The following is a 12,948-nucleotide window of genomic DNA, read 5'->3' as shown; positions in this document are numbered from 1 at the left end:
GGTTAAGGGATAAACTGCCATTTTTATTTTATAAAATTCCAAGTTTCCTTTCACATGTAACCAACAAAAATAGGGAGCTTCTAAATCCACCAGAACTCTTCATCAGGCTTCTGTTAAGCAAAGTGGAAGAGTAGAATGAGGAGGAGCAGGGAGGAAAACTGCCTTGGAACTGAAGCCATAACATTTATGTCTGCATTGGTCAAAAAAATCAGAAGGGGCATGATTTTGACCCTGAGGGAATTCCTGAGAACTAATTATGAATCCACGGCACTGCATTCCTTATACCCATAAAGCTTGCCCTGAAAGATTTTATTCCATTTTATTTCATTTTACTAGGTCAGCTGCTTATCTATTAGGCCGTATTCTATAAATGCCTACTGGAAATTGTGACTGGCTCTCAGAATTAATCCAGCGCTCTGCCATCACTCTGTGGAACATTGCCTCTTTTACAAGAGACGTAAAAACTCTGCACTAGACGCCATTCTAGTCATTAATGCCTGGAACCCTGCCCTTAGTCAATGTGCTTTATGTTCCTGAGTGACAGCTTGGCTGCTTATTCTGCAGCCCATCTGCTTGCATGGCAACTTGCCACCTTTGCAAGGTGATCTAGCTTTAGCAGAAACAGAACATCAGCCAGAGGGAAGCGACCTGAGAAAAGCCTGCCTCCACCTTTGGCATAAAGCACATCCATCCATTCAAACTTTCTATGGACTTATGCCAGTAGATCTGCAGCACAAGAAAAACATGAAGCAACAGGCACGGCTGTGATTTATATTGCAATTGTGAACCTGCCCAGAGAAATCAGCTGGGAACAACTACATGTTTTACTGACATTTTTTAAAATCATTGTGTATTTATTTTCTGATTGCAAAGCTCATCCTTAATGTTTCAAGTCTATTTCGGATTCTTTAAAAATCTGAATATTTCATAGAAAGGTGGAGTATATATGTTATTAGAGTGTAGGAGAAGCAACCAAACAGATCCCATGTCTTCCAATATCCTGCTGGACCAAGCCTTGAGCTCTTGCTGGTGGTCTGGGGTGTAAAATGTTACAGAGGTTTCTGCAGCATGTTTTCTGCTTTGTAATTTCATTAGTAACAATAGGTGGGTACCAACTCCAAATAAATATTCAACAGGCTTGGCAGTTTCAAAGTTTTTAGCTTTGTTTACTAAAAACATGTTGTCAGGGGTTCAGGAGCAGAGGCGCAGGGGAGAGAGGAAATGGAGAGCGAAGGGGAAGAATCTGAGGGCAGCGGAGGGCAGAATGATAGTGACCCGAGAGATTCCATGAGCCTCTCCAGTGAATCAGAAGATTCCCAGAAGGGGGCGCCGATGGCCAGGGCAAGGGGGGTCCCAGGGGGGACACACCAGAAGCAGGAGGCCAGCGGAGACTCCCAGAGCAGTAGCTGGAAGTCAGGGCCAGCTTCCCCACCGGAGCGTAGTGGGGGGGAAGAGTCCCATAGGTCAGAGTCAGCGTCTCCTCTGGCAAGCAGGGAGGAGGAGTCAAGCCCAGCTAGCGTCCCCGAAGAGGGGAGCAGCGACAGGAGCAGTATAACGGTCAGAAGGAAGGTGGCAGGCTGGGCGCGCGCGCCAAGTTCAAATGTACAGGTGCGCGGGACAGCAGGAAGCCCGGATTGGGAACCAGGTCCTAAAGCCCGCCGGAGGGAGGGGGAAGACTCGGGGGAGTCAGCCTCAGAAGAGTCTAGAAAGGGGAAAGCCCCGGCGGGCAGGCGGACCCAGAGGAAGAGGGAGCAGAGAAAGAGGTGGAGCAAGGCTAGGGTCTTAAACTGGTGTCTGGGGGGAGGAGACTCAGATGGAGCTTCGACGGTCTAGGGTTTCAGACGTAGGGCTGCGCGCCACGGCTGTCAAACCAATAATGAACTTCAATAAAGACTTTTGTATATAAAGAGGAACTGGCGTTGGTCCTTTGTGAGCTGGGACCAGGGGCAGCTCTGACACATGTCAAATAAATGTGCTAAATTAGATCACCCTCTAGGGCCATCAGAAAAATTCCTAGTACAAACTACCCTATGCAAATCAGGTTGAAAATGAAAACTTCCCCATTCAAAGTTTTCCAGAAAATGTACATCATTGGCTCCTGCTCAGTAAAACTGTCTTTCATCTCAATTCTGCATTTGTTATCCCAACAGGAGACTCCACAGAAGGCAAAATCCAAGTTTACCAAGTCATAACCTAAGCAGTCTTTCCCATAGGGCTTAGTGGTGCGTCGCACCAGGGCGCTGGCCTCTCAGGGGCGCCCCAGCAAGTGGGGGAGCTGTGCGGCTTTGCCGGCGGCCTCCCCTTTCCCTGCATGCCTGCCAGCTGTGCCCCACCAACCATAAGGCTGGCGGGCGCACAGCTTCCCTCCCAACCCTCTGCGGGGATTGCTCTCCCGCAGCGGCATGGGAGAGAGTTGAGGCCCCCCCCCCCCCGGATGGCTGGCAGTGCGCAGCTACGGCCACCCCAACACTATCCATGGTGATTTGGGGGCTTTGGGCGGATATTTGCACCCTGGCGCCGCATCTGCTAAAGATGGCCCTGGTCATAACACTGCCATAACTTCAAAAGAGAAAGCTTCCCCCAATGAAGTGACTGGTAAAAAGGAACTTGAAGCCCAGTATATAGCCCTTCCATGCTTAACTAAGCACCAACACCAATACAGTGGTACCTCGGGTTAAGAACTTAAATCGTTCCGGAGGTCCGTTCTCAACCTGAAACTGTTCTTCACCTGAAGCACCACTTTAGCTAATGGGGCCTCCTGCTGCTGCCGTGCCGCCGGAGCACGATTTCTGTTCTCATCCTGAAGCAAAGTTCTGTAATGTATGTAACCCGAGGTACCGCTGTATACCCTGAGTTGCCAGCTGCTGCCTATTCCAGGGCCCCCATCACTGCATTAAAAATACTTTAACCTTTAGGGCAGGGGGGAAGAATCCAGACCCAGAAGCTGGCTGTGTCCCTTCAATCATCTCCTTCCGGCTCAGACATGCAGAATAAATATATCTTTGTCTATGTCTCTATGTCTCTATGTCTCTATGTCTCTATGTCTCTATGTCTCTATGTCTCTATGTCTCTATGTCTCTATGTCTCTATGTCTCTATGTCTCTATGTCTATGTCTAGCATCCATATTTCAGGCTCCTGAATCATGAACCATAGCCATGCATATTACTTCCCATATTTCCACAGAATACAGTGGTACCTCGGGTTACATACGCTTCAGGTTTCAGACTCCGCAAACCCAGAAATAGTACCTCGGGTTAAGAACTTTGCTTCAGGATGAGAACAGAAATCGTGCTCTGGCGGCACGGCAGCAGCGGGAGGCCCCATTAGCTAAAGTGGTGCTTCAGGTTAAGAACAGTTTCAGGTTAAGAACGGACCTCCGGAACGAATTAAGTACGTAACCAGAGGTACTCTGTATGTGCAGTTTCCTTTAGTCCAGACATTGCAGCATTTCCCTGATCATGGAAAATGTCAACCCTTCTGTTATCACTCCTAGCAAAAACGCAAAGGAGACAAATTGTGCTGACTTTGTAGCACGTGAAAAAGATGCCAAAGAGTTAAACGGTAGCAAGGAACATTTTTTTTTTGCCGAGAAAAGATAGAGTAGCTTGAATACTCAAATAACTTCAGCCATGGGGATAATATAAATCCTATAAGAAGATCAGGAGCAGCCTAGCTGGAGTCTAAAGACATTTTCCTCAGCGTTACGATCATAAACTTTGCTTATCTTGAATGGTACATGCTGCGCTATTTGTATGCAGCGAGAGCTCACTTGGTTCTTTTTGTTTAGCCGCACACCTAATCTTACCTCAAACTTATTTTGATTTACTGGGGCTCTTTTCATCAGAAATTATTTTCCAAGGCTAAACAAGAGCTATTACAGCTGTTGCTGTTCCACAAATGGTGATCTTGCAACAAGAGTACAGTGGTGCCTCGCAAGACGAAATTAATTCGTTCCGCGAGTTTTTTCATCTTGCGATTTTTTCGTCTTGCGAAGCACGGTGTCAGAAAAGTTTTGGAAAAGCTTCAAAAATCACCAAAGTCTTCAAAAACCTCAAAAAAGGCTACCCCACCGCGTGCTATGAGTTGCTCCTCGACGTCAAGTCGCAACTGTATTAACGGTGTTAAGAAAAAGGAAACAAACTTGCAAGACATTTCTGTCTTGCGAAGCAAGCCCATAGGGAAAATCGTCTTGCGAAGCAACTCAAAAAACCAAAAACCCTTTCGTCTTGCGAGTTTTCCGTCTTGTGAGGCATTCGTCTTGCGAGGTACCACTGTATTAATTCAAAGTAACCACTTCCTTCTTCCTTTTTTTCTTTTTTAACATTAGAGCAAGAGTTTGGAGTCCCATTTGTCAGCCGTGTCTCAAAGCAAACAGCTCCTGCAACAGATATGACACGTGCAAAAGACATGCTTTGGGTTTTTGAAAATTATTTTATCTAAATTAAAATCTTGCCCTATTTAAATGAAACACGGGCTACTGCCCCTTCCAATCAACCATTCTCTAGCTTCGGACTAGCCTGCTGAAGTATTGGCTGAATGACTTTATAGCCTCCAATTTGTTTCACAGAAAATCCAATTAATATTTTCAGCAATTATAGCAATTCCCAATATCCATAGCAATAGTATAGCATAGTTTAACAATTCCCAATATCCATTCTTCTGAGACTGTATAGGATTTCACGCTTCCCATTTCTGAGGTCTCACTAGTATGATATATACCCCTGTTTTCTGGTCACATCACCATAGGCAGAACAGATGGTTTTTATTTGAAGCACATTGTCTGGATTCATGTACCCGAATTCTGAGGCTTGATGGGGGGGGGGGGCAAGGCTCAAGGCAGTTTACAGAAAAATAATAATACAACAAAGAAATTATCAACAAGGAAAAAATAACAATAATAATTTAAGACTTTCAGAAAGTTAAAATAACAATATAAATTTAAAACAGATTAGAACTCACAGCAGCTTTCTAAATATACGGGTAGGCATTTCTAAACAAAAAAGTTTTAGCAGGTGCCAGAAAGGGTGCATTGAAGATGCCTGCTGGATATCAATAGGCAGGAGGTTCCCAAGTTTAGGTGCTGCCACACTAAAAGATTGAGTTCCTACAGATGCAGAGCAGGTATTATGTGGCACCAGGGCTGTCTTAAGCATATGTGGCGCTGGGGTGCCTAGCCCAGGTTGCCCAGTCCCAGGTGCACAGGAAGGTGGAGCCAGCCAACCGCCTCAGCATCTCGCTGGCTCGGTCGCCCCCGAACTTGCGGCGCAGAGCCGCCCGCAGCAGAAGAGCCCGCTGCAGCACTCTGACCAATAGGCGGGCTCTTCCCTGGACTCAACTCTCAGGCCCTGGACTCTCGGCCTGGCGCCCCTGAAAGCCTGGCGCCCGGGTGCCCCGCACCCCTAGCTCCTATGGGTAAGACGGCCCTGTGTGGCACCTATAACACTTCCAGTTCCACTGATCGAAGCAGTCAAGTGGGTATATATGAACCTTTTGGCTTCAACCTGTCAACAGCAAGGCAAGGGGACTTTCAACTATGCAATTCTTTAATTAGATATAAATATTATAACATAAACAAACCAAGTCCGGGGGGGGGGGGGGAAACAACAACCAGAAACCAAACTAACCTCTTTATTCTTCTCTTGCTCATTTGCTTTCCTCCTTCTCTGAAGCAAACTTCCTTCCATATTCTCCCTGAAATCTTTTTCTTTCTTTCTTGATAATACCTTGCAACACAGGGACAGGCGGAAAAGGGCAAAGCCAGCCTTAAATTGCCCTTATAAAGAACCGGAGCAGATTCCCCAGCAAATGTTCTTAAAGAGAGGTCAAATCTAATTAATAGCAGCAAGAGAGATAGGTTTTCTTCTTTGCGTGAAAACTGGAGCTGAGCCAAAATTTCTCAGGAGGCTTTTTTTCCTGAAGCAAGTCCTGAGATTTTCTTTCACCCCTGCAGAAAAACAAAAAGACTACTTTACTGAATTTTCTTTGCTCATTCTTCACCTCTCATGCACACAATGCTAGAATAATGCTTAGAACTGAGGTGTGCAAAATGGTGGCCAGGCTGAATACACTGTTGCTGAGGTTGCAGTGACAACTTCAATATCTTTTCCTCTCCTGCTAAAGAAATTTTGTGAAATAGCCTCCCCGATTTGCCAGGAAACAGGGGTGGATAATTTTAAGAGGCCATTTGGGCACCATTCAAATACAAAATTTCCCATGGAGTTTTCTGATAACAGATAAACATTAAATACAGATATAAATATTTTACATAAAGTGTCTGTCTCCTAGGTTAATGAAGTAATCTAACTAACTATGTGGAGTCTTGCTAAAATTAGTTTAAGCAGCAACAGCAACAAAAGTGTTTCTAATTTCAAGCCAGACTTTAAGGGCATGCAGTGCCACCTTTTACATATTTACTCAGAAATCTGTTCCAAGTGTTCAGCAGAGCTTGCTCAGAAGTAAATGGGCCTGGATTTCTAGCCTGAACCCTTAGTCCTACAACATAAAACCAGATTATAAATCATATTTACTCAAAAGTAGGTCCTATTAGGGATGCCATATTTTGAAGAGCAAAGAAGAGGACACATTTGCTGACTTCTACTTTTAACTATGGATCACTGTGATGAGTCTACCCATGAAAAAGAGGAAGTGTCCTGGAAAAAGTAGACATATGGCAACCTTAGCAGCCTCCAGGCCCAAGCAGTCTACTGTAGTAAAAAATATAAAAAGGTTGCAATCCCAAATTCCTGTACTATCAATATCAATAAACCTGACTTCCAAGTGGGCCTTGTTAAGATGAAGGTTGAAAAGCTGATACCCTTAGGCATATCTACATTACAAATTTAGACTGGTTTCAAGCCTATTTAACTATGATGCTGCTCATGGAAATCTATAGACATTCAGCCTGAGCATCTTTCCATTCCTGTCCACAGAGGCTTCTCCTGAAATGAAAATAGCAGCTTGGGAGAGACCGTTTTTGTCAGGGAGGTGGTAGGCAGAGAGAATCAATCTCCTCCTCTCTCCACCCTTCTCCTGCAGCTGCTCTGACTGACTCCAAGGATACTATTTCCCCCAGAAGTGTGCCATTTAATTAATTTCATGTCAGGTTTTGCTCAGCTGTATGGGAGTTACTTCCCACAAGAGGACTCAGCACTGCTGCCTAGGGCTGCAAAATGAGAGATCCTCAACATACCTCTTGCCTCCCTGGTGGCTTTCACCCCATCCATTCTTCCCCTGATCCTGGCACCCACTTCCTTTTCCTGACTGCAGAAATCCAGGTGTAATGTACAGCAGCAGGAAAAGGGAAGCAGATGAGGCCTGTGGGAGGAACAGGTGAGGTACCTGTTCCCATAAGGCAGTGGTGGCAAACCTTTTAGAGGCAGAGTGCCCAAACTGCAACCCAAAACCCACTTACCATATTTATCGCAAAGTGCCAACAAGGCCATTTAATCTGAATTGGTGCATAATCTGCAGTAGCTGTCACTACTCTGACTCCTATTTAGCCCTTAAGAAAGAAGTACAGTAGCTGGTTACCATACTGCTTTGTATCTGGGGAATTTGTGTGAAGTCTAGGCATGCTCTCAGTGTTTGCATTGAAAGAGAAGATGCATATAGGTATTTTTGCAGTTCATTAATCCAACAATTAAGGATGCGGGTGGCGCTGTGGGTTAAACCACAGAGCCTAGAACTTGCCGATCAGAAGGTTGACAGTTCGAATCCCCATGAGAGGGTGAGCTCCCATTGCTCAGTCCTTGCTCCTGCCAACCTAGCAGTTCAAAAGCATGTCAAAATCCAAGTAGATAAATAGGTACCACTCCGACGGGAACGTAAATGGTGTTTCTGTGTGCTGCTCTGATTTCGCCAGAAGTGGCTTAGTCATGCTGGCCACATGACCTGGAAAAACTGTCCACGGACAAAAGCCAGCTCCCTCAGCCAGTAAAGAGAGATGAGCGTCACAACCCCAGACTCGTTCGCGACTGGACTTAACTGTCAGGGGTCCTTTACCTTTACCTTTTAAACCCAACAATTACCCATTCTCAGCACTTGTTTGCCTTCATGAAGGTAAGTGTAGTTAATATGTTTTGACATCACCACCACAAGACTGGGTGTGTCTTCTCTATGAGAGACTCATCTTCTCTGTTAGGATAAAATACTTGTTTCTGCAGCAGCCGGAGCAGCTTTTAGAGAAAATAAATTCCAACAATGTTTTTCCCGCTCCCTCGCCCAGCCCCGACTGGCCCCTACACAGGGTGTCCAGCGTGGCCCTGGGCACGCCCCCACTCACTGTACTTGGCTGTGGTTGAGCTTGGTAAAAAAGTATGGCAGAAAGTGGGAGACGATCATGGCACGGTGAGGCCTGGAGCCCCAGTGCCGGGTGAAGGGCGATGAGGATGGGGCGGGGGGCGGCCCTGCCTGGCTACCTGGCACTGGAACAAAGTGGCTTCTTGAAGCTCGCCAGCAATGCCATCCTCCCCTGCTGCCTCCCGTGTGATGCACGCTGCCCGGCGCCTCCCATTGGCCCCAGCCAGAGGCTGTGTAAAGCCTCAACCTCGCAGCAGGAGGTAGAGGAAGGTGGCCGCTCGGCTGCCCAAGTTGAGCTGAGGACTCGACGCACCGCTCTCGCCTTCTGCCAGCTCTGTGCTGGGGCAATGGCACGCGTGCCCACAGAGAGGGCTCTGAGTGATCCCTTTGGCAACGCATGCCACAGGTTCGCCACCACTGCCATAAAGCATGGAAGGGGAACCTGTGGTCTTCTGGACGCGCAATGCCTATCAGCCCCAGCTAGCATGGCTAATGGCCAGGGAGCTGTAGGGTAACAACATCTGGAAGGCCACAGGTGCCCCATCCCTGCCTATGGTGGGAAAGCAATGCAGCTCCTCGCTCACACTCTCTTCAGCCAACTCTGCTGAAACACCAGGGATGCTCCACCCTCCCTTTACCCTGCTTGGTTTCCAGTTGCTTGGCTGAAGCCTTCCAGCAGCTTACATTGCCAGTTGCCACTTTCCAGTTCTATCCCCCTGGGTTCTCTTTGAGATGGCTTCTCGCTTGGTGTACTTTGGTTCCCATGGCAACTATTGGAAGCTGGCAGCCTACCTCTCTTCTGCTTTCCAGCAAGAACTCACTACTACATCTGGGAAGCCTCATCAGTGCCTGAAGCCAAGTCCTAATATCACAATGCTAGCAAGTATGAGTGCACGCCCCCCCCCCCCCCGTAATTATTTCCATCTCTGTGGGCAAATTTAGCCTCAGTCTGTCTTTCTTTTCAAAACCTTACTTCTTGAAATCCTGAATCGCTTGCCTTAGCCAAAGGAACATGCATTATTTGATTGTGATTTCAGATACTAACCCTTTCACAAATAGTTATGTGGTAGCAGAACTTAGGCTACAAAGGGATGATCTGCTGGCAGTTTTATTTCAAGAGAACAGGAGGGAATACAAAAGAATGAAGGAACGATGTGTCTTTAAAAACCGCAGGAGTTCAACAGGTGCGGTGTCTCCCTTCAGAGGAATACAGCTATAGGTAAATCAACACTTGTTGAATTTTGGCACAGTGTCCCTGTCACAGAAAGGGTAATCCAGAAAAGATTAAAAAAAAGAAGCCAGTGTGCTTATCTATGATAACAATGAGAAGAAGTGCTTTGCTGTTAGGGTATGGTACTTTCACTTAATTAGTTGGCAAATGTGTGATATTTGACACTTATGCACACTTTTGTTAAAGCAGGAAGATGCTTTAAAATATTATTGTGAAATGGCAGCCTTGGAGATTCTATGGAAGGCTACACACACACACACACACACACACTCAATTTCCTACCTAGAAGTCCAGTTTCATGTCAAAGAAATCTGTTCAAACTGCTTTGTTCACCTTCAGAAGTTATTCTGGGAGCAGAATGTTTTTGCCGGCCACAGCTTCTTTGTAAAACTGCCATACACACTTCCCAATAGCATATAACCATAGAACGATAACTGAATGAGAGGCACCACCATGGGGTACTTAAGTCAGAGGGACCTGGATTCAAATTCACTTCTCAGCCAGAAATCCCACAGGGTGATCTCATGCTAACAGCCGCTGTTCTTCATTGTGACTTCAGGGTATTTGTGAGGAGGGAAGGGGCAACAAGTATGCTGCCAAGAGATCTTGTGGGGGGGGGGAGCTCAAAATGGCATAAATGAATGACCCCACCCCACGATGGGATGGAAGGTTCACAGGCTATGAAGGACTTGCTCACAAATTTATTGACAGCTGCACGAATTATGATAGCTAGGAAGTGGAAGGGGCAAGCAGAATATAAAATGGAAGAATGGTATAAAGAGGTGTGGGGTATAGCTATTAATGATAAATTAACATGTGCCAATAAGGTAAGACGGGGAATACGCAGGAGAAATGATTTATAGGAGATATGGGGGGTGTTTGTAGAATTTGTACTGTTAAAACGGAAAGGGGTCAAACCATCGCAGGAGGTGTTGAAATTTTGGGAGGTTGAATAGTTACAATGGAATGATCTCGATGGTGGGGTGCACATTTTTATTCTTATTTATTTATGATTATTACTTTGTCAAAATAAAAAAAATATAATAATTTAAAAAATAATAATGAATGACACCCCCACCACACCCTTTCAGGTGGCAAGGCTGTGGGCAAGATGATGATATCAAGAGTCCTTTGGCAGGGAACTCACTGCCCCTCCTTGTATTAAGTATGAGGAGCTCGTCCTACACTTGAGTAGGACGCTGGCAGAGACACATGCCCAACTGGCATGTTCTTTCTCTCCTGGTCATTCGTTCAGGAGCTTCAAAAGCTTTCTTCTGCCCAAACATCACAGCGACCGATGCCAACAGACATCGGCACACTTAGGGATCCTCAGAGTCTGCGAAGTTCGTGTGACAGACCTCAGCAACTCAGCATTTTGGCTAATCTACTTTATTTAACCTAAACACACATGGAGCACTGCAACATAGCTCCCTCTCTCTCTAGCATCAGACAGCAAAGAGGAATAGAACAAAGGACAATAGTCCCAATTCACGGAACACAGTAACACAAACATCCTGTCTCCGTCACTTCCCACTTTGTGGAGTCAAAACATATACCGTCATGTGATAGACAAAAATCCCATGACTGCAATCATGGAGCAGGAATTCTCACATTAAGCACCCACCATCATGAAGACTTTTGACGTAACACCAGGGTGAGGGGTCTGGTAAACATCACAAAGCCTGAAACAGCCATAGCTTTTATTGATACTTATCTAACAGTGTAGTGTCTAGAGTGTTGGACTATGACACACTCTAGTTCAAATCCCCACTTAGTCATGAAGCTCATTGGGTGACCGTGTGCTGGTCACGGCCTCTAAGCCTAAATCTACTTCACAGAGATGTGATGGGGAGAACCACCTACACCACCCTGAGCTCTTGGGGGGTGGGGAGGTACAATATAAATGCAATAAATACAGTGCTGCCTCGCAAGACGAAATTAATTCGTTCCGCGAGTTTTGTCGTCTTGCGATTTTTTTCGTCTTGCGAAGCACGGTGTCGGGAAAGTTTTGGAAAAACTTCAAAAATACCAAAGTCTTTAAAAACCTCAAAAAAGGCTACCACACCGCGTTCTATGAGTTGCTCCTCGAAGTCAGGTCGCAACTGTATTAACGGTGTTAAGAAAAAGGAAACAAACTTGCAAGACGTTTCCGTCTTGCGAAACAAGCCCATAGGGAAAATCATCTTGCGAAGCAGCTCAAAAAACAAAAAACCCTTTCGTGTAGCGAGTTTTTTGTCTTGCGAGGTACCACTGTAAACGATCAATGTGTGCATGCAGGGTCCAATGTCTTTCAAAGCTTTATGACATACAGAGGAACAACGGCTGCATCTTTTGGGGCAGTTATAAACGATCCTACTTTTAATAAAGTTTCCGAATGCAAAAGTTTTGGGGCAGTTATACTGCTTTGTTTCCAGTCTGTGCATGTCCTGTAACTTCCCGCTGAAATCCTGTAACTTTTTATATCACAAATGTCCCAATTTATTTTTTGTGTAACAGCCAGTCCAGCATAAATCCCCCACCAATGAACTATTAATGCATCAATTACACGTTGCAGAGTACATACACACACACACCACAGGCAGGAGCCCGTAAGTTTTTCTTTCTACTTAATTTTTCCCTAAGCCCTTCATTCAATATCTTTTGTTTGCATTAACCTATGATTTGCTACTCGCCCCCCCCCCCCCATTGCCCAATATCTCTCCCTTGCAGAGTGCATGCGAGCTAACATCTCACTCTGTTGTCACAGTGCAATTTTTCTTTTACTATCTCATGGGAGCTGAATCCATATCTTTTCCCTTTGATTCTTTTAAATAACCTTCAAACTGACTTTAAAATAAGGCACATTATGTTATTTTTCTCCCAGTGCAGCCTTATAAACTCTCTGCGGGTGTGCTGCTAGCATAGTGCTAATGATTTATGTGTAAAAATAAAGGCTGCCCCTCAATTCGATTATGGCTTTTAATTCTTTCCAGGCACGGCCAGTTTGTCATCTCAGCTCCAAACATGGTACTTGAAAGCAAGTCCCGTAATGTCAGGGAAATGTACTTCCAATATAACTTACCCTCTGCTGTGCAGCCCAACTGCAGCATAAATGCTAAGGGCCTTTGCTTTCTCATGGGAACAGTTTATGAATAGGGTAATTCAATGCAACTGCAAACTATTGGGCATTCACTCTTTCTGGGAGGGAGAAGGGGAGAAGGGGGCTGCACTTTTTGCCCTAGCCCCCTCTGTCACATCACCCGGCCCTGTCGCCTTCCACACGTTGGTAGCGCAGTCTGAAGTGGGGAGCCTCTGCTATGGTGTCAGACAGGGGTCAGCAAACTTTTTCAGCAGGGGGCCAGTCCACTGTCCCTCAGACCTTGTGGGGGGCCGGACTATATTTTGAAAAAATATATAAACGAATTCCTATGCCCCACAA

Source organism: Podarcis muralis, chromosome 12 (genome assembly GCF_964188315.1).
Source record: "Podarcis muralis chromosome 12, rPodMur119.hap1.1, whole genome shotgun sequence".
NCBI lineage: Eukaryota > Metazoa > Chordata > Lepidosauria > Squamata > Lacertidae > Podarcis > Podarcis muralis.
The sequence above is the reverse complement of the archived record's forward strand: the minus strand, read 5'-3'. Positions refer to the sequence as shown.